Source organism: Myxocyprinus asiaticus, chromosome 50 (genome assembly GCF_019703515.2).
Source record: "Myxocyprinus asiaticus isolate MX2 ecotype Aquarium Trade chromosome 50, UBuf_Myxa_2, whole genome shotgun sequence".
In the NCBI taxonomy this organism is placed as follows: Eukaryota; Metazoa; Chordata; class Actinopteri; order Cypriniformes; family Catostomidae; genus Myxocyprinus; species Myxocyprinus asiaticus.
Window position 1 is genome coordinate 4244125 of NC_059393.1, and position 23764 is coordinate 4267888.

General features: G+C 39.7%; 1 long non-coding RNA gene across 1 annotated transcript; it reads left to right on the forward strand.

Moving 5' to 3' along the window:
* Positions 1 to 2604: 2604 nt before the first annotated feature.
* LOC127438754 (uncharacterized) lies at positions 2605 to 3664 on the forward strand. Its single transcript, XR_007896811.1, has 3 exons — positions 2605 to 2752; positions 2839 to 2895; positions 2978 to 3664. It is a non-coding gene; the product is annotated as an uncharacterized LOC127438754 (long non-coding RNA).
* The last annotated feature ends 20100 nt before the right edge of the window (positions 3665 to 23764 follow it).

Below are 23764 nucleotides of genomic sequence, written 5' to 3' on the forward strand. Positions count from 1 at the left end.
ACTGTATTTACTGTATATGCCCTTACCTGTTAAAGGTGCACTCAGTAAATTTTTCCCCATTAAAAAAGTTTTACTCCTAAAGAAATTAATTGCAATTTTGAAAAATATGTATAAAATATTAACCACTCACATGAGATGAGGTCTCTAGTCATATCAGTAACCTTATAAAAGCTGTTTTAATTCTACATAGGGGAGGGGCGCCCTCATGGGGGCTGCCATTTAAGAATCACATGACCAGCTGAATACTACTTGCTTAATATCAGTAGCTGTCTTGTTATTGGACACTTTCACTCTTGGATTAAATTAATCATGGCTGATTGTGATTAGTGAATTTATACAATGGGATCTGTAACTGAAAACTATTGATTTTGAATGATGCTGCCTCCACACCACTAGGTGTCACTGTAAGTCTAAGATGACACAAGTAAAAAGTTACTGAGTGCACCTTTAAGAGGCAAAATACTGAAATGAGGTATGGTGGCCTATGTTCTCAAAAACGTTTGTTGTCCATGTAAATTTGATGTCACTACAAGGTCAGGCTCTTCTGTTTCCCCCAGTGGATATAAGCCTGTTAATGCATTTTTTTATTGTATTTTTCTTTATTTCTTTTAGATGCTAATCAGCTAAATGTAAGGTGCTGGAGTTGGTCTTACTGGTTGAAGTGGTCGTTTACCTCAAAATGAGGCTGTGGAAATCAAAAAGAGCTTGAGTCATCAATAAAGTGGTTTGACTGCTACTGGCTGATTCGCCTCTGAATACCCTGTTTTTTCTTTTTTTTTTTTTTTTGCAGTGTGACGGCAAAACACTACATTTTCATGTCACATTAAATTGCATGCCGCAGCTGTGGAAAGTCTGATTCATTTTAGTGAATCACTTTGTTCGGACATAGTGAAATATTTAGTTAAATGCTGTTGTCCATAATTGTGTTGTAAGCATATTACCTTAGAGTTGAGCTACTTTTTTGATACTGCTCCCTTAAGAAGTTTCAAAGTAAGTAGCAACTGTTTTGCTTATTAGCTTGTTGCACGATGGCACACTTATATCACTCAGATGTCCATTTGATGTGTCTGTTTACATATGGAAGACATCTTTTTTGCTCATCTGCAATACATCCTCTCGGATGTTAAAAGGACATTCAGCAGTTGTCTTTAAGACGTTTATGATTTAGAATGTTTGTAAATGTGATCTTTTAAAGATGTTTATCAGATGCTAACTAGAATGCAAAACTTTCCAGATCAAACGCTCTTAAACAGACATTTTGGAGATGTATGGGTGCTATCGGGGTGGTGTAGCTATTTATATTTTACTACTTAAAATTTTTAGTAGCTTGTAGCTTGGGAAGCTACACTTTCAAAGTATCCTCCCCAAAACTGCATGACAAACATTTAAAATAAGGTGCATTTATAAAAGACATACTGTTAATATTTCTCTCAGTTTCCCTTTTATTAATCTTTTCTCAGAGCACTGTCCATAAAGCATGATTTACAGAGCAATACATTTTTTCTCCAACAAGGGTTAAAGGTAACCAAGCATGAGGACAGATGGTACTCAACGGCCATGTGGTCTCGATTTTCGTTGAACTGACATTATTTACTGGCTTTGCAGTCAGGAAATAATGTGTCCAGGAGAGGAAACTCCATTCTGTTGAAATGCAGCTGTTTTAATGGTACGAAGAGGTAAAGCTTACAATGAACGCTGTCAAGCACACCTTCTTTATTCTTGACAGGATTATTACCTCCAAGTGCTCGACCTCATCAAAAGCAAAACATTGCAGTTAGATGGATTCCCTCCTTTGAAGACTTTGAAGTGCACTAGGACAGTTAATGCTGAAATGTTTGTGTCTTGTTAGTTTCTCTTTCTTTAAACCCCAGGAAAGTCTTGTTAACTGGAGTACTCAGGAATGTATTCACAAAACAGTTGTGGCTTGTTGCGCACTGTACTTTAGCGCAAAAACTTGCATCTTATTCACTAACCACTTGCAATCAGGTTAAACTGGTGCTATCTGCACTGTGCCAGTGGTATTTAAGTAAGTGTCATTCATTTCAGTGCAAACACTCCTTCTTTCTATGCAAATTAGGTTTTATAGATTGCACTATATTCAAAGTGAGCATTATTTGCCTGCCACAATTTACGTCTTGCTATCACCGCCTGCAACATTCTGCTTAAAAGAGAAGTTTGTGTACATTACTGCACCTTGTGTTAAGGTAGTGTGTGGCATTAACTGATGTGTTATTCCTTAAGTGAATCGGGTGCTACAACAATGCAGACAGCATTGCAAATAAACAAGTGTCAGCAAGCACAAATCATTCAAGTGATTTCCCGCCTCAATGTGTTTTAGGGAGGAGAAGGTAGGTTTTTGTATGTGCTAGCCAAAGGTAGATACAAAAGTATCTGTTAAAATATACCACTTATGGATTAAACTTCTCTTTGTAGTGGAGTGCAGTAACATAGCCTATGTTTTGGTTGGTTACATCACAATCACATTAAGAACATATGGCCTATGGGCTACCGCTATTAGGGTATTTAAACCCTTCTGACATGCCACCTGGTATGCATCATAGTCAAGAACCCGCCCCCTTCTCCCTGTTCAGTGCTAATGTTTAGGTATGTTTGTAGCAGTGTAGCTCGGTGCAGCTCAGTATCTCTTTTTTTGAGTAGTAATATTCCTTTTATTGGATTTGTAGTGTGATTTCCACAGAGGCTGCACAATTCAGTTGCAACAACCTGCTCATGATAGGCTGCTTGCTTCCAGGTAGGTTTTGTTTTGGTGTGAACCACTGGAATCCATGCAGGGTTGGTTAGTGTGCTGGCTAAACTTGGCCATATTTGTGTTTTCAGCAAGTTTGTATCTTTTGCACACCTGCTGTTTGCTGCACCAAATCAGTTAAATTGTCGGTATGTGATTTTTTTTATTTTTGTTTCGTTTGTGAGTGGGGAAAGCTTTAAATTGTTGTAACAATCATTTGTTTTTAAGCAGGCTCCAATATCCATCCGGCTGTGTACTGATTGCCTGAGTAACGAAGCATAATGCCAGCTCTCCCCCGCCCTTCTTCGAGCAGCGCTGCTGTTTTGTTCTTATTGTTTTGTCTTTGTTATTTATTTTTCTATTTAATTCTTTATTATATAGATATCTTTTTGGGTTACTTTGTTTGAGTGGCTTTTTGACTTTGTCTTGTTAATTGTTTTTTTTTATTTGTTTGTACAATTTGGTTTCCAGTATGAGCTTCATGGTTCCAGTGCTCTTTCCCTCATTGAAGACTGTTGGTTGTATTGATGCCACAGTTGTTGATGCTATTGTCCCTGGTCGCTTTTAAATATTGGCGACTGTCTATTTGGTCTTACACACTTATGCACCTGGCTGTGTGAATTTGCGGGGGGGGTTCGAGTAAAAGAAAATGTTTTGTTATTTGAGTTTTTGTATGGTTTATAATTGATTTGTCTTTGTCATTTTGCAGGTGCTTAGTGCCACAATGAGGTGGGCTATATTTTTTTTTTTTTTCTTGTGCTGTTTGCGGTGGTGTCCCCCCTCAAACAGCATTCAGTGTATCATCTACATTCAATTTTATGGTGTTTAGAGTGTGCGTGTAAGCTTGATTGGTGTGGGTTTTCCCTGTGCCTAGTGTCATAATTATTAGCCCACTCTTCCCTTACTGGGAAGCCTCAGCCCTGCATTATCTGGTGTGGGGTGGGGGGGGGTTTGTCTGATCATCTTACGATTTAAAATTTCATTGTCAATAAAATAGTTTTTGTATTTAAACCCACGTCTCTTGCCTCATTCATTGTAGAATGAACTTGTAACCTTTTGGGTTATAACTTGTGCGATCAGGAAGATCCTGGGTGCAATTCCCAGGGTGGCATAGTCTATCCATTTCCATCTAATATCTTGATTCTAGTAGTCTGCTTTAACACCCCCTTAGCTCTGCCACATCTTCATGAAACACATTTGTCTGTCTCTTGGGCTTGAAATGTACTCTACAAAAGTATGTGAACTTAAATGCTTAAGTACATGACACTTTTTATGCATTGTTGCATTGCAAAATATGTTAGAACATGTCAAGTTATGACAATGGGACTGCAAGCTTGCAGTGCGTTGGCTAAGTATTTGCCTCTGCTTTTGCATACTTGCATAGAGTATGTGAATGGCCTTTAAGAGAAATTATATTTTGCTGTTTTACCCTACCTAAATGTCACTCCAGTGGGTTTACACCTCCTCTTCTCCTGTATTTACATTCTGCTCACTTCATTTCTATATAATACGGGAACTGTTTTCTCATTTCATATATGAGGGCAAAGCTTTGTGCCCTTGTGAAAGAATTCCTTTCAAGAAAATAAGGCTGTCATATTCGGCAATGATCGTTGCAGGCTATGTTAGTGCGCATTGTCTTTGGGACATTTAGCAGGTTCTGAAAGGGTCTTGGACCGCAGGAAAAAGCAACACTACTGTAACAAGGTTTAAAATGGGCAAGGAGGAGGTGGGGACTGGATGAACTGTCAAAATGTTTCATAAAAACTTAGACACAAACACACACGGCAGCTGCGTGTGGCAGTCTCTTTCCTGAACTGCCGCATCCGGCTCGGTTCCATCCCCCTCCTCGGATGATTAGCCTGATTGGGGGCCGTCCGTGCACACTCACGGCCCGGCCCCGCACTCCTCCTCATCACAGCTACATACAAATAAGTTGCAACTAACTAGGGATGCATCGATACTACTATTTCTCTTCCGATTACGATATCAGAAATCTCAGTATCGACCGATCCGATACCACTGTTATTTTTTTGCATAATCAGTTTAGAATATCTTTACATTATTGTGTGGAACTAATTGGGAGTACTCTTTAATATCTAAAGAGACACACCCCTTTAACTGCACATTAGTTCAGTATACATGTATAGCTTATTAAGAAAAACTTTAACTAGTATACTGGATAATGTAGCAGCAAAATTAACAGTAATTCCAGTATATGTCTTTTTTTTTTCCCAACTTGTATCTGGACATTAAAGGACTCAGATCTCTTTTTTGTCAAATTTAGTTGTAAGAAATCAGCTCACTTTTCATTCACACAGTTATTTTTTGGAACCCATTCAAGTTAAATATTATAATTTGTAAACAAATGATAATAATAATAATAATAATATATTATAGTAATATATCTCAATCGTGCACCTTTTGTCACGGATCCACTGGTCTCTTTCTTTCTTCCGTCACAGCGCTCACTCTCCCCTGAGTTCTGATTACACGCACCTGCATATCATTAGTGGCTAATCAAGGACTGCATATTTACCCCGCTTTCACACACACTCTTCGTTTGTTCTCATTGATAGTATCTTTGAGACTCCACACCTTTCTACTATAGCAAACATACCTGTGTCTTCATTATTGCCTGCAAGTATCATAAGACTGTTGTGAGTTATCTCTTGCATCTGTTCATTGTGTCTATACCCTGTCTGGATATTACTCACCTGCTGTTTGCCACTCTGCTCAACTGGATTTACATTACTGTTTCAATCATCTGTTCAATAAACCCTGCTACTGAGTTCATATCTCTGCCTCCGAGTCTCTCCGTGACACCGTTAACTTTTAAACCCTCATACTTTGACATTCTGAACTCTCCAAGAAGTCCTCCTATGTGTCTGTTTGTAGGCAAGTTCACAGTAGTTTAATTTGCTTCTTATTCAAATTTTGGTAAAAAAAAAAAAAAAAAAAAAGCACCTCCAGTGCCATTCTAAATGTGTATTATAAGTAAACTGAACTATTGAAAATCTACATCTGAGATGTTGTTCGTGAGTAGTGGCCAAATATTGCGCACCGCACGATGGCTAAAAATAGGCGCGCATGTGTGTAAACAGAGCAGCGCCATTCAATAATGCGCTGGAGCTGCGCATGCATTTTATATATTTACTTATTAAACAGCCTTTTGTGATTCACAGAGCTATGCACGTCTTCAACTGGCTTTGAATAAAATGCACGAGTCATACGAACTACTTTGTGTTTTAATGGTTCTTTCATTTTTTGAGCTTGACAGTAATGAACATGACTAACACACAGTATCGGATTTGGATCGGGCTCGTCGGACCGATACCCGATCCGTTTAAAAATGTCAATATAGGAGCCGATACCGATCCAGGTATTTGATTGGTGCATCCCTACAACTAACCATATAATTTTGCATGGTTATGATAGCAAAATAAATGGGCTTATCAACATTTAAAGTGAGGTATTAATATTTTACATATAGTTTGCTGTTGACGTGTGTCTAATGTATTTTGGTGCAAAGTCACTTAGTTGAAGCTAGCCAAATTAGGCATATGCCAATCTTCGAACACAAAAAACAAATCTAAAAAAAATAAAAATAAAAAATAGAACCCAGATGACAATAAATATGGGTTCACTTGCAGTTAGGGTAAACATGGTTTGTGCCGACCACAATTTGGTTGGTGCAGCAAATTATTGAGGTGAAATTCAAGAGACATTTAGAAACCAAAATTGTTGGTTTTCCTATTCAGCTTATGTTATGGTAATAATTTTGCTATTAATTGGGCATATGCAGTTCATGGTAATATTACTCAATTTCAGTGTTTGGTTGGTGACATTTATGTTTACTTTTATAATGCTACTGATGTCCAACCAACCTGAAGTAAAACCACCTGAAAATCATGGTCTAAGCAAAAATAAAAGAATGCAAAGCTGAATGCAAAGTAATGCATATTATCTTTTCTCACATCTTACTTAAATTACACTAATACATTTCCAGCATGTTTGCAGGCAACACCAATGCTCCATTACCTGGCACAGCCCTACCCTGTTTACTAAGTGTCCAGCAAACCATTTGGGGCCCATGTCTTTCTGACCACGTCTGGCAAAATCAGCATGGTATGTTCCAATGGAGGGCCAGCCCCCACCCCCCCCCAAATAAAAAGACCAGGCCATCCCATTTACCATTTGCTTGGCACAGAACAGCTGAAGTGCCATTGTGACTTAATGTGGTTCGTGGCAGTGTCCCCTTGATCCAAACGCTGGCCCTTGACATGGGCTCTCAGGTACTTACAGCCCACAGCACAGATGGGGAGGAGTATGTGACAGAGACACTGTTCCCAGGTCAATTATTTCAATGTGGTGTTCCCTGTTTCGCTCAAAACAATTACAGAAATGTATTAGAGAGGCAAAAAAATCCAGACATGCCTTAAAAGACAATACCCTGTGAATCTGAGCACTTTATATTGGAGGTGACACACACACACACACTGCAAAGTCTTGAGAGCCACAACTTAAGGCAGTTTAAATGCAGTTAAGACCCAGAAAATGAGTCACAAGCGTATTGCTGCAGTGCATACAGTACGTGGCCTAAATGACTTAAAAGTTTTAGCCTTGACTGCAAGATTCCAAAGTTTCTCAAGGGTCTTGTTGGTTTCAGGGTTTTAAACAAAGAATCCCTTTTATATACATTCAGCAAGCAGTCAGGAACGCAATGCAAAAACCAGCTTAGACTACACAGATAAAAGGTCACTCAATCGCTGTCAAAACACTGCATTTGTGTAGAGTGTTCTTTCTTCACTTCATTACGCTTCATTGATTTACTTTCTTTGTTGTCTTGCATTCGGACACGCCAATTTGCTGTCATTTTTCCTGTTGACATGTTTTTTGTTGCCCACCTTTCCCCCCTGTTTCTGTCACCACTGCATGCAATTATACATAAAATAAATAAATAAATAAATAAAAACATACAGCTAGTTTCAGGTAATTTGTTGTTCATTTATATATATATATATATATATATATATATATATATATATATATATCTATTGAATACACACATATTTTAAATGACATATTATGCTACATATTTACATAATTATAAGTACATTTAAGTATATACTACATATTTGTAAGTATATATTATCTTTACACTAGTGGTCGACTGATATATTGCCATGGCCAATAAATCGGACAATATTCAGAATTTTTTTAATTATCAGCATCAGCCGATAAATGTTTCTGTTTGGCCAATTTGTTTCTTATGCCACGAGGGCACAGAGAATTGCCTGCTTGCACGTGAAGGAGCTGCCTGAGACATGTAAATGACCAATCACAGTTAGTTTTTATTGTTATGTGCCATTGTGCTACCACAGCAATAGACCGGTGTGCAACAGTCTCATTTAAATGGTCTACAGATCAGAGCTGCGAAAGACGCGTATGAAAATATGCAGATACTTTCACGAACCTCATGAAAATCCAGCGTCAGGATCAAAACTCAGTTCCTCTGATTTACAAGACGGTCGGTCTGTGCGTGAGAGCAACTTCAGAGTAAAATTGCTTCATGTGCACTATAAGTAAATGTCATTTTCACTGTGTACTGTATGTACAATTGATTTGATTCAGTCTTTTCAGAGAAAATGCTATTGCTAATGTGCAAGTGCAATCCATGGTTGCTAGACTACTGTGTGCAAGTTAAAGTTTTGTGTGACATTTTGAGTAAATACAGTGCTAAATAATAGTTTATTATTATTTTTATTTTTATTATTATTATTATTATTATATGCAATTGTATGTATATGTTATTTACAATATTAAATTGTGTGATATATCGGCATTATAATGGCCACCCTGCTCTCTGAATAATTGCATCAGCCATTAAAAACCCATTTCGGTCAACCACTACTTTAAACATCCAGACAGCTTCTTTCAGGTACTTTGTTGGGGGAAAATAGACAAGTTCTTTCCGAAACAGTAGAAGTGAAGTGTGTTCCTATAAAATCACTATTAATACTAGCAATGATTTGTGTGTCAGTAGATGAAAATTATTAATAGTAATTAACTCAGTAATTTAACGGAGCAAACATCCAAATCCTGACAAGAATCACATTTTCCATGCATATAGAAGGAACGTGTCACTGTCATCTAAATATGCTTGACATTCAACAAGGACACAGTTAATGCACAAACCAAGTCCATATTTCTGTTCTTCTAATTCATTGCATACTGTCCATTTACAACTTCTTATGAATGTCCTTTCTTTGTTTATATCGCTGGTGCTTGACAGGGAATGCATTATATAATAGGACGCAGAAATATTCAATTGCCGGATAAGAACCTCAGAATTAAATTGCACTTGACCCAGCCTATTATCACTTTGTGTGCACGATAAAAATACATACATTAAAAGCCCACTGTCCAATCAACATTCAGATAATTTCCCTCTTGCATATAGTGCTCATAAAGCTCCCGTAGACTCCCAAAGAGGCAAGGCGTCAGAGTGATACACAAAATTATGTGTTTAGAGCCCCTTGTCCAATCAACATCGATCTTTTGCTCCACTGAACTCAATGGGACAAAAATCTGCCATAGACTCCTATTGAAGCACTGCTTCAACTGGGTTCCATGCGCCATGTGTCCACCAACACTGATGGACATAATCATGCAGGTAACATCAACGAACATTGCACACTTTCGTTACCTAAAATATTGAACTGAGACAATAATTATCTGAATTAAAGAGAGACTATATGCAATTTGATAAACGTCATTGTGCAATTTTAATTATTTTATTTTTTATTTTTATTGAAGCTCTGCTTCCCATGTAGTCTTAAATCAATCATCACTGATATATAGCCTGGTAAATATTGGTATAATATTGACTGTAAAAATTATACATATACTACATCCTACTTTTAACAGCTCACATTTGACTATAAGCGATCCGCCATTGCTTATGTCACAGTGCCAAAAGCACTACAGAACTGTGCGCCCCATCCTGCATAAATCCATTGCAAATAAAGATTGAATGCATCTATAATGCACTTATATACAGTTAGCAAGATTACATCAATCAAATTGCTCATGAAGACATTGAAAAGGCAATTGAGATGACACCATAATGGTGGGTTCTGGTGCCCGGCGGGATGCAGGCCAGCCAACTGCTGCCACTGATGGAGTCGCTGTTCTGTCGCCATAACATGACAGAAAACTCAATTACCACTCCACCCCCACCCAACAGAATGGCCTTGTTTACTGCAGATTGATGCTGGCCAGCTCAGGCCAGGGACCAGCTGTCTAACCTCCATAATGGGCTCTGAGGGACCCAACCCTTGACATCCTGTTAGGCAAATCGTGGCAATATTCATGGCGCCAATCGCTTATCAAATTATTTTTCAAAATTGAAAATAGGAAATGGATTAATGTTGGAGTAGGATAATTACACATACTTAACCATGCACCTTTGCTTGTTATTTATTCTCTCTGAACATTAATACATTTGTAGCTGGATTGTTTTGGCAGTAATGGGTTTTAAGTCATTGAGATTGATCATTAGAGGGTACTCATAAACTAACATCATAAACTAACATCATAATTGTGTGTCAGATGGCTGTTATGTGCACCGAACATCCTTTCTGTATCATTTCCCAATGCATACAGATGTTTCTCAAGTCATTTTCCTCAATTAAAATCCATTTAAAATTCCAAATGTTCATAATCATTTGTAAGAGCACAGAGATATTTCCAATCAAATCAGAGAGCATTTAGATGAATTAGATTTTGATCAGAAAATGCTTATCTTAATTTAGATTGACTAGACTGGTCCATTCAGTGTGCATCCAAATGTAACCTTAAGTTGGGCTGTTTATTTATTTATAGGCTGTTTGTTCTCTTTTAGAGGCATGTTGATGGAAAATTAGTATTCTTCACATATATTCTAACTTTAACAGGGGTCATATCACATCAGGAATCTAATTTTCCTTGATCTTTTGAGATAAAAGTGCTTGATGTATGATGAAAACAGTGCATGTAAACAAGTGTATTTTGGATAATGAAGTCACACTACTATTGTAACTCATATTACTTTTTCCCCATGGAACACAAAAAGAGTTATGAAAATGTCAAAGCTGTTGTTTTCTATTCAACAAAACTGCACGGTGATCAGTGGCTGTCAAGTTCGGTTTCCATTTTTCTTGGTTATTATAAAAATGGATGTCCCTGCTTCTCTTCCATGTGCATTCAAGGGTTATTTGTTCTCTTTTTCGAAGCATACTGAGGGAAAATTTGTATGCCTCACATATATTTCAACTTTCATGTGGAATAAAATTTTCATTGATCTTTAGAGCTTGATGTACCATGAAAACATACTGTAACTTTCAAAACTCAAAACTTCCTTCCAAGTACAAAAAGAGCATTAACTGAAACTAAGCTGCAAAAATGACTCATTTCAGAGTCAATAAACAGTATAATCTTCACGTATCAAACTTAACATTGATAAATGTGTCAACACATGACTGTCCATGTTTACACATCTACAGTGCCAACATAAGAAACTTGGCCCACCCAGTCACAGTAAAATAATTAAGAGAAAGCAGGTTATTATTTCTAAACACATAGAATTAAAGAAAACATGTTGGAAAATTTGTCAAACCTAGTGTTGTTCCCAACATGATCACATGGGAGATTGACATGGTACTTACGAAAGTTAATTTATCCTAAAATCGACCCCATTCTGCTAACTTACTGACATGCACCATCCCCCATTAGACACTTTTGCAATTGTTTTTGAATGTGTTTACATTTCCATCTGGCGCTAACCATATGGGTTCTGTGGAAACCAAGAAGAAATCACGAACACATAAACAATAACGAGCATGATTACATTACATATACATTACATAAGATTACATTTTTACTCCATTTACGGTTAGGTTTAGGTTGGAGTTTTGGTTTCATTGTAGGGTTAATAAAATAGGCTCTCCTGTTTAATGCATTACATAATTTACAGCTAAAAATACAACTTACTATTAGCGCCACTCTGTGGACATTTCATCCACAAGCTGGAGCTCACACGTGCCCATATTCTTAATAACACTTCCATCTTCGGCCACTGGGGGCAATGATTTGATTTTGGTAAGCACAGACCGATTTCAGCTGTAAAACATTCGACCTATTGTTGCCAAATTCACAGTGTGATTATGCTGCCTTCAGATGCTATCGGGTTTATCATAAATACGAGTTTTCCACTAGGAAGTTGCACATGAATGACCCCTCAAGTTGTAATTACGACTGGGAAACTCAGAGATAATTTTGATACCCGAGTTTCAGAGATGGGAGGAGTCCTAAACTTTCAACATGGCGGAGGAGAGTACAGTTTCTATAGTGAATGACAGGTTTTGTTCATTTTTCTAAATACAGCTAATTGTTAGCGCTTGCTGTTTTGGGCATATTAATTTATGTATATCAGCAATCTTTATCTGCATGTTGTACATTTTTACACCATGTAAAAAGCTTGTATTTGACCAAAATTCCATTATTGTCAGCAAGCTTACTGCGTAATGTTTTGTGGTGTCAAAATAAATGTCCTCAAGAAATATGTATGAATGAACCAGGCTTTGTCCATGTTTCCTGTTTTTTTCCAACAACAAAGCACATGAACAGGACGTACTCTTAATTACCACTTCAGAAGTGGGAAGTAGGATAATTTCGATAGCACATGAAGGCAGCATTAGTCTGGATGTTCCCGGCTGTGTGTAGCACCTGCAGCTCAGCACATTCTTCTAAAGCAAGCCAACCCAACTCCTGGAGAGCTACTTTTCTCTAGATTAGATCCAGCTCTAATCAAAGACACCTGAACCAGCTAATCAGTGTTTTCAAGATGACCTGAAAATTACAATCAGTTGTGTTGGAGCAGAGATGGAGCTGAACTCTGCAGGAAGTTAGCTCAATGAGATGACCGGGTTTTTTTCTAATTTGTCCAGTAAACTTTATAATTCCCGGACATGTTGACCAGCACCAGAATTTCTTAGAAAACATATACAATTTGCACTTTTGTGGAATACGTTTCCAAAGATATATGCAGATATGTAATTTATTTTATTTATTTATTTTATTTTTTTGCTTTATCTTACTTGTAGTGTTTTAAGTAGCTTGGAAGTCTTAGCCTGGAGGAAAACGAACTGATCTCACTTTGAAACCAACAGAGTTTGGCTCACTCAACAGGACTGGATGCACCTCATTTACTACTAACGGCTCTTTGATGTTCTGAAAGTTTAAACTGTCGGAAGTCTGTGCAGTGTGGGGTTGACAGCCTAATTGTCCAAACAGAAAACAGCCGCCTTATTGCAAAACATCCACAAGCAAGCGTGTCTCAACATGTTGCATAATATAATATTTGTTTCAAATCACTATTTGTTAGTGATTTTATGATATCTCTCTTACGTCCTTTGCATTTATTCCAGTCATGTAAGAGAACATTTTCATTCATCCATAGTACATACAGGGGAACATACTTATAGACAGTAAAATTTTGCCCTGCTTGGTGAACGCTTCGTAGTCAGATGATGATGTTGGGGACTCTTCTTGAAACAAGCAAGCAATTCAAATTAAACTGCAAAAACTTGAGTGTTTCCAAAGTTTTCCTGAACAATTCCCTATCTGCCATTGATGAGTCAATCAGATACACCCACCCCACGCTCAGGCAATTGGTTGAGCCGGTGTTGGGCTGGTCTGGATGGAAATGAGGCACTCCCTAACTCTGTTAGGGTGAGGCAATGAACGTTTTTAGCTAAATATGTTTCACCTTTGTGGGCCTACAGTGGCTATTCGGTCAGACCGATGTAGGTTTTGACATATCACATATCAACCCCTGCACCTTATAAGCAAACGATTCAGTAATAATAAATAGAGGAGGATGACAAGGAAGATGTGGATGGAGGCCCTTGATGAAGATGATAAAAGGGGAGATGTCAGGGACAGTTGGTGGAGGTCCCTCTCGCTCGCCTTGGGAGCTCTTGGCGTAAAATCTCTGACAGGTTTACACATATCGGCCTCTCATGCACAAATAAACATGCAGACGTTGGACAGCTTGGGGCTTTGGACGTGCACTGTGGGGAATTTCAGGCTAATGCTATTGCCAGTTCATCACTTTAGCAATGGACCGAACAGCCGTGGATCTGCAGAGGCTGCATCTGGTCCAAGGTTAAAGAGTTACTGGCCTGAAAGTGCATATGAATTGACTCTGGCTGTGATTTCATGTTTGCTGTACATATTTGAGCACAACAGCAGTGACCTTTACAGTCAAGTGGACATATGTGTGATGAACAAGGGGTTAGAGACGATATATCTATCTTTATCAACAGAGATTGTGTCCAGCAAAGATAGACAAGAAATACAGTCAAACATAAGTGTAGCTTGTCATTACAGTGGCAAAGTAGCAGACCGGAACATTGTTATCTGGGAGTATTGATGTTGCGCGTATGATAAATATAGAATTATAGTATAAAGTATCTGTCTTTGGGCATTTATTTTCCATATGGGTAGACATTTTTTTTTTTTCCTTCAATATTTTACATTAAAATGTACACTACAGGAGATGTATTGTTACATTTTTCATTAGAGATTAACAAAATACCATTATTGAGTCAGTACATAAACAAATGATCAAAATTGTGTTTTTGCCTTACCCCAAGTAATTATGGCATGCTTATAATAATGTTTTGACATTCAGAGCTGTCAAGTCAGATTTGCCGAGAAATGTCAGACTTCCGTCATTTGTGGTTGCGTTTTATGTCATGTCCGTAAACAAAGAAAAGAAGGTCCGGTGGCAGATATGCTACCTGACTGAGTTAGAGGTCTTTTTCTTTCTTTTTTCTTTTTTTTTCAAACCCCCCACCCCCAGATCAAATAAATTAGATAAATAATAATAATAATAATAATAATAACAAAAATAAAACAATGCAATTAATTGAATACACCTCTACTATGATGAACATGTTTTTAGTTTATAATTTTCAAGTCATTTTGATGCTTTTTTGAAAAATTTCTAATTGGTGTAACCATCTGGAGAAAGAAAAAAATAAAAGTGTCATTACAAGCTAATAAATAAATAAACAAATAAAATGTTGGCAGAAGTAGTTTGGAGTAATCTTGTATTATTATTTCTGGAAAAAAATAAAATAAAAATAATAATAAGCACTGAAACAATTTGTTCTACTATATATATATATATATATATATATATATATATATATATATATATATATATATATATGTATTAGTTGAGCTCATAGGACTTGTTGTTACTATCCCTTACACTAATCAGCATTCCATTGATTTCTTGAGTAATTTCTTGGCAGTAAGGGGTAATCACTTCATTGGGGTCATCAGGTGGGCACCCTCCTTCACTGGTGTTTCATTGATATGCCCACAACACCTCCAGAGGGCTCAAATGCGACATCTGGCGTCCCAGATATGCCCCCCTCAACTTTTACCCCTTCCTATTAGTCACCTTAAAGCCCAAATCTGGTCCTTTCTCTTCAGCCAAAGCCAGTTACTACTACACTCGGCGGCCTCCGACAATGACCTGGTGGCTTGCCGTAGGGCCCTCCCTCGAACTCCCATCTCTTTCAGGAGCCCAGTAGATCTGGCCACAAAACCTCCGCAACCAACCTCCACTGGTAGCACTCTTGCTCTCCAAACCCACTGCCCTGCTTCAGCTGCTATATGTGCGTATTTCAACCTTTTACGTTCGTATGCTTCACCTACTGTAGCCTCTCAGGGCACCGTTAACTCTATGATGCATAGGGACCTTTGTGAAGTAGACCACAAGACCAGGTCTGGCCTCAGATTTGTTGTCATGATCTCTGGTGGAAATATGAGCTACTGGTCTAGATCCACCTGCATCTTCCAGTCACAAGCTCTGTCCAGCAGGCTTGATTCCCTCCTTGTAGGTGTAAGCAGTTTTCCTACTGGTGCGAGTAAACAGATAAATTAATTTAAAAAAATAATAATAATAATAATTGAAGACACCTCTACTATGATGTTTTTAGTTTGTAATTTTTAAGTCATTTTGATACTGTTTTGAAAAATGTCTAATTGGTGTAACCATCTGGAGAAAGAAAAAATAAATAAAAATAAGTGTCATTACAAGCTGACAATAAATAAATAAATAAACAAATAAATGTTGGCAGAAGCAGTTTGGAGTAATCTTGTGTTATTATTTCTTTAAAAAAACAATAAGCACTGAAAAATGTTTTCAACTATGTATTTCTAATATATCTCATAACTGTTTATGAAGTAAAAAAAAACGTCAGGGGAATCGTCCCCTGGAGGACTATGTGGAGGACTTTTGCAATCTGGCCAAAGACTGTTTCCGGTTTGGACTGAGCGAGCCAATCTCCATTCTGATGACAGGTGGTAAGAGTACCCTTACCCTCACTCAGTATATCGTCCTCGTCCTGCAGATCATTGGTTCCATGTTCACTGTGGGGGAGGCGGATGCCGAGCCAGAGGTCCACGACATGGACCTAACCGCTAAGCCAGAGTTTCACGTTATGGCTGCCAAGCCAGAGTTTCACGTCATGGCCGCCAAGCCTGAGTTCCTCATCATGGTCGCTGAGCTAGCGCCATCTTTTGCTCCATGCCACATCACAGCAACGCCTCAGCCTGCTCCATGCCACGTCACAGCAATGCCTCAGCCTGCTCCATGCCACGTCACAGCAATGCCTCAGCATGCTCCATGCCACGTCACAGCCACACCTGAGCAGTTGGACCTGGAGATGGTTCCCACCCTTATACCCACCCTTAGTTTTCCTGAGCAGGCAAGTGGAACTTTCGACCCTCTGACCCTGCCTGGACCCTCCGAGCCCTGGACATTGCCTTGGCCTGTCGATCCCTCGACATTGTCTCAGCTCTGCGTTCCCTCGGCTCCACTGCGGTCCTTCAGCCTGTCGGCTTTGCCGGGGTCCCTCCGGCTCCTCCTTGGTCTTTCGGTCACCTGGCTCCGCTTTGGCTCTCCGATCCTCTGGCTGCGCCTCGTCCCTCCGATCTGTCAGCTCCACTGGGAACCTCCTTCCCTACAGCTCCACCTTGGTCCTCAGTCCCACTGGCTCCACCTCAGTCTTCCGATCCCCCAGCTCCACCTTGCTCCTCCGAGCCTCCAGCACCGCCTTGGTCCTCCCTGCCATCGTCTCCACCCTGGCCCTTTGAGTCTTCCACTACTCTCTGGGCACCAAATTCCATGGCTCCACCCCTCGAGCCTCTCATGGCTCCACCCCCCACGGACTCTGCCCTGGTCCCATGCCCCTCACCCTTTATCGCCACGCCACGACCCATGCCTCAAGTTTTAAGTCTAGTCAAGTTCATGTTTCACGTTTATAGTTAGGGTTTTGATTTCACTTTTGTAAATAAACTGCACTTGGGTTCTCTTCACTCCTTCGTCATCGTCTTCATCATTGCCAGTGCCAGCATCATTACATCAGCTACAAGAGGCCAAAAGTGTGCAAGGGATGGATGTTATATGAAGAAGGTATGAGAAATCACAAAACATAATGTAACCAAATGTTTCAATTTACTTAATAATAATATCTCAATATGTTAAATAACCATAACGTTAATTAAGACTTAATTACAAATGTAATACAATAATACATATACAGAACAACCACTTTTAGTGTTTAAATCAATCATATCTTGATAACACTTTGCTTAATAATCTCATTCCATATCTTGATAATTGCTGTAATATCATAGAGGATACATTTCCTCCTCTATGATATTGCATTATATTAGTTTTGTACAGTATGTTTGTAACATCCAAGGTTGTTACCCCTCCTACCAACCACCAGAGGGAGCCCTCTCCTGAAAAACTTACTCTGTACCGTTTCTTTATTGGTGATTTCCTGTTTGAACAATATAAATACAATGCTGTTCCATTCTGACTCTGTATTGCCAGTTTACCCTGTTTTACCAAGCGTTTTTCCATTGTCATTGCTGATTGTTCTCTTGTTATGACCATTGGCTGTTTTCCTGGATTTGCTGCATTTGGATACCCCTTAGTTTTGTTTGCTTTGTTGGACTGTCTTTTTGGTTTATTGGATTATACCGCCTGCTTAACAACTACCTCTATTTGCCTGCCGATTTGGATTGTTTGCTTGTGTACTTTAATAAACTTCCTGCACATGGATCCTAACACTGTCTCCATGGCTAGTTCGTTACAGAATACTTTGTCTAACATGGATCCAGCGGAAGTTTCACAGCTCCAGGCCGCATTCGCACACCAGTGCGAGGTATTAAGGGGTTACTAAGACCAGCTGAACAACCTACGACCTGCCAATGAATGTTTGACACAATACGTTCACTCACTGTCAGCTCCCCATGCTAAACCGGTAAGCTTTGCTTTACCTGATAAGTTTGATGGTTCTGCTGAAAAATGCTGTTTTTTTTTTTTTTTTTTGACAATGCAAGGTATTTTTCTCAAATCAGCCTGAATCATTTGATCAAGACACCAGGAAATGTTCTTTTTTGATGTCACTGCATACCGGCAAAGCTCTCGATTGGGCCGCCGCTGTTTGGGATAAAGATAATCCAGGTTTCATTTGATTACTTCGTTCAAAAATTCCACGAAGTCTTCGAGTATCCAGCGGGCGGCCAAGATATCTCTGTTCAGCTACTTCATCTACGCCAGGGTCATTGATCAGCAGCGGATTATGCAGTTCTGTTCAGGACACTAGCGGCTCAGAGTGGGTGGAATGATGTCGCTCTGAAGACTGTTTTCCGCGAAGGGCTTAACCTGAAACTCAGGACAGAACTGACCTGCAAGGGTGAAGGTACGAATCTTTCTGAATACATAACTATGGCCATCAAGATTGATAACCTGTTTCAGAATGCTTCACGGCCTCAGTTTTGCTTCACCTCAAATTGTACAGTCTCAGGACAGGCCCAGGCATCCACTGTATCACCCGAACCCATGCAAGTTGCATACAACCGTGTTTCCATGGAGGAACGGCAATGTCGAAGCAATGAAAACTTTTGCTTTTACTGTGGTTGACCAAGTTATTTCAATGCTGCATGTCCACACAAGAAATCAAGTTCCCCTGAGTCAAGGCAGCATGTGAGTACCATGAACATTATATCACCCATCTCACATAATTTTCTGTTGCCTGTAGAGATCTCCACTGGTGATCATGTAAGATGTGTTTCAGCATTAGTGGATTCTGGGGCTGCTGTTAATCTAATTAATCAGAAGATTGTTCAAGAACTCAACATACCCACCATTGAATGCTTTCCTAAGATTAACATCACCACTGTTGACAACGCACCAATTGGTACTGGCATAACACAACAGACTGTTCCTATAACCATCAAGATTGGACTTTTTCATGTAGAGAATATCTCACTACATGTCATCAACTCACCCAAGTATTGCTCTTATCCTGGGTCATCCCTGGCTGGCCATCCACGACCCATCGATATCCTGGAACTAAGGTGAGCTCACACATTGGTCAAGTTTCTGTCATAAACATTGTCTCCATGTTGCTGTTTCCAGGCCTTGCCTTATCACCAGTATTGAGAGTTCTGAATCACAGAAGGAGACCATGATTCCCAAGGAGTATGCAGAGTTCAGTGAAGTGTTTAGTAAGATTAAAGATACACAACTTCCTCCTCATCGTCCATGGGACTGTGCTATTGAACTTCTGTCCAATACAGCTCCACCGAGAAGCAAGGCCTATGCATTGTCACGCCCAGAAACCCTCGCAATGGAGAATTACATTGAGGAAGCCCTTTCCTCCGGTTACATCCGTCCGTCCACCTCCCCAGCTGCTGCAGGATTCTTTTTCGTAGAGAAGAAGGATAGAGGTCTACGTCCCTGTATCGACTATCGAGGCCTGAACTGTGTCACCATAAAGTAACGTTACCCAATTACCACTTATCCCCTCAGCCCTTGAACAACTCCGTGAAGCCAAGATCTATACCAAACTTGATCTAAGGAGTGCTTATAACCTCGTCACGATTTGAGAAGGGGATGAGTGGAAGACTGCTTTCATCACCACCAGGGGGCACTATGAATATTTGGTCATGCCGTATGGACTTGCTAACGGCCCTTCAGTTTTCCAGTCCTTTATCAATGAAATATTCAGAGACTTACTGAATCATTGTGTGGTGGCCTACATTGACGACATCCTCATCTACTCACAAAACATGGAACAACATATCCAGCAGGTCAAGACAGTCTTATCACATATCCAGGAACATAAACTATTTGTCAAGGTAGAAAAGTGTGAGTTCCATACCTCTCATACCACTTTCCTGGGTTACAATATAAGCCATCAAGGTGTAGAGATGGATGTCTCAAAGGTAATAGCAGTCACTGAATGGCCTCGACCTTCTAAAATTAAGGAACTACAGCGGCTCCTGGGCTTTGCTAACTTCTATCACCGTTTCATTAGGAATTACAGTACCATTGCAGCACCACTCATGCCGTTGCTCAACGGAAAGCCAAGCAAGTTGCCATGGAAAGATGCCGCATACAAAGCCTTCATCTCCCTCAAGTCAAGCTTCATGACCACTCCGATACTGAAACATCCAGACCCCAATCTTCCCTGTGTCATTGAGGTAGACGCTTCAGATTGTGAGATTGGAGCGGTCCTGTCACATCGTCAATGAACACCAGGCAAGCTTTACCCTTGTGCCTTTTTCTCCAGGAAGTTGAACTCTGAATTTAACTATGATGTGGAGCATAAAGAATTACTTTCCATGAAAGCAGCACTTGAGGAATGGTGTTGGGGGGGGCAGTCCACCCATTCTAAGTTATCACCAATCACAAGAATCTTGAATATATCAAGGCAGCCAAGAGATTGAACCCACGTCAAGCACAATGGTCATTGTTTTTCACCAGGTTCAATTTTACAGTCACTTACCGTCCTGGCAGCAAGAACAGCAAGGCAGATGCACTATCATGCAGACATGATCCACCTCACCTCCAACCTCACCCTGGGTCCATCCTGCCACCATCTGTCATCATAGCACCGATTAGCTGGGACATCATGGAGGAGATACAACAAGCACAACAGCATGAACCGTCACCACCTAACTGCCCCCCTACCAAGCACTACGTAACCCAAGCTCTACGTCAGAGGACTATCCAATGGGTCCACACTTCCCTGAGCACAGGACACCCTGGTATCCAAAGAACTGTTACCCTGGTACATAATTCTTTCTGGTGGCCATCGTTGATTCATGATGTGACTAACTATGTGAAGTCTTGTCAGGTGTGTGCCCAATCCAAGACCCCCAGAGAACTGCCCACGGGGTTGCTTCAACCACTGCCCATACCACAAAGACCATGGTCTCACCTGCCATCGACTTCATCACAGACCTGCCAAACTCCCATGGATATTCTACCATTCTGGTAGTAATTGATAAATTTTCTAAATCATGTAGACTTGTCCCTCTCAAGGGTTTACCCACTGCCTTAGAAACTGCTAATTCTTTGTTCCAAGTGTTTAGGATCTATGGATTACCAGAGGACATCGTGTCCGATCGAGGTCCACAGTTCACGTCCCGAGTTTAGCAGGCGTTCTGCAAACAACTGGACATTAATGTGAGTCTCACCTCTGGTTATCACCCTCGGGCCAATGGACAGGTGGAACGTCTAAACCAAGAGATTGGCAGATAGCTTCGGAGCTATTGTAGCCGTGAACAGGAGAAGTGGAGCGACTTCTGCCCTGGGCCGAATATGCACAGAAATCCCTCATACCTCTACGGGTTTAACCTCCTTCCAATGCGTGCTGGGCTACCAACCCCCGATGTTCCCTTGGTCAGGAGAACCTTCTATGGTGCCAGTGGTGGACGATTGGATTAGGCAAAGTGAGAGGGTGTGGGACAGCACACATGTCCATCTAAAGCAAGCGGTCTGAGCACAACGCTTCCAGGCTGACCGACAGAGGCGCCCCTATCCCGACTATCAGCCATGACAGAGGGTCTGGTTGTCCACAAGGGATCTCAAGTTGCGGCTACCCTGCAGGAAGCTCAGTCCAAGGTATGTGGGTCCTTTCAGAATTATCCGTCAAATAAACCCAGTTAATTACCGTTTAGAGCTTCCTGCTAATTACCGCATTTCTCCTTCCTTCCATGTGTCCTTGCTGAAACCCGTCCACCTGGCGTCTGGCTCTGGAACCACGGATTCTGAGCCTCAAATGGAGGTGGGAGGTAGATGGAGCTCCAGCATATATGGTCAGAGAGATCTTGAGACTCAAGACGATGAGGGAGCCAGATGCAATACTTGGTGGACTGGGAGGGCTACGGACCAGAGGAGAGATCATGGGTAGCCGCCAAGGACATATTGGACCCATCCCTGATCCAAGAATTTCATCATGCCCATCCTAATTGTCCAGTAGCACGACCAAGGGGATGTACCAGTAGAAGAACACCAGGAGTTGTTCGTAGGGGGGGGGTTCCGTAACATCCGAGGTTGTTACCCCTCCTACCATCCACCAGAGGGAGCCCTCTCCCAAATACTAACTCTGTACCGTTTCTTCTTTGGTGATTTCCAGTTTGAACTATATAAATACCATGCTGTTCCATTTTGACTCTAAGTATTGCCAGTTTACCCTGCCTTACCAAGCGTTTTTCCATTGCCACTGCTGATTGTTCTCTTGTTATGACCATTGCCTGGATTTACTGCCTTTGGATACCCCTTTGTTTTGTTTGCCTTGTTGGACTGTCTTTTTGGTTTATTGCATTATACCGCCTGCTTAACAACTACCTCTATTTGCCTGCCAATTTGGATTGTTTGCTTGTGTACTTTAATAAACTTCCTGCACATGGATCCTAACACCGTCTCCATGGCCAGTTCGTTACAATGTTAACTTAATAGCCAAAATACTTGGACATACGTGAATGAGAATAAACCTGACATAGGAATGTGTTTCAGTCACAATGCACATTATGTTGTTTAGAGATGATTTAGGGACATTTAGAATGTAACAAATGGCTATTTCTATCTAAATGTTGTATTCTTAAAATTTTCTGTTTGTCCAAGAATCCTCTTGCAGCAGTGCAGGTCTTTGGCATTTAGAAGCTGCTAGTTTATGACCTGTGAGGACTCCGTTTCTCAAACTAGAGACTTTGATTTACTTGTCTTTTTGTTGTGCATCTGGCCATCCACTTCCCTCTCTATCCTGGTTAGAGATTTTTTTGTTTTTTTTTTTCAAAACAGTAATGCATGGAATAGCCTTCATCTCTTTATAACAATAGAATTTCAAGAGAAATGGGTTTCTTTTTGCCTATTTTTAAAACCAAAATTTGACTTGCAAGTGTAAAGCAACTTGTTAGAACACAATACCTCAGCAAATGAAAAAAACAAAACAAAACAAAAAAAACCTGTATTGTGATTTCCGCATGGTAGCGCAACCATTTTCAATTGTTCTAATAATAAGACAATTTTCTTGAGTACCAAATTAGCACTTTAGAATGCTTTTGAAAGGAATAGGTGACATTATATGTTTGCCATCATGGGTAAAGAAAAACTTCTTTCAAACAGTAATTTAAATTAGCAATTAATTATTTTGACAGTATTTTTGAACAATTTAATCCTTGAAATTTCTTGAGTCGCTTGAGTAGTTTTTCGGCAAGGTACTTATTTACTCTTGCTTGACTCATAATATTTCTTTGTACTTTTACTTGTACCCAAGTTAATTATTTCTTCAGTAGCAGTACTTAAGTTAAAAAAATAAATAAATAAATAAAAATCAGTACTCTTTCCAACACTAAGTTACATGTGCTTCCAAGTATAGAGCATTTTAAAACATTCTAATGAAATTATTTTAAAAATATAAGTAATAAATGCCCTGAGTATACACATTTCCTTAAGATTGAACTTTTCCAGTATTTTTTATTATTATAAATTTCTTGATTTTTAACATAAATATAAATTTTGTATGTAAGACATGTTTTGTCCCTTATCTCAAGAATCAGTGATATATATATAGATAGATATAGATAGGTGTGTGT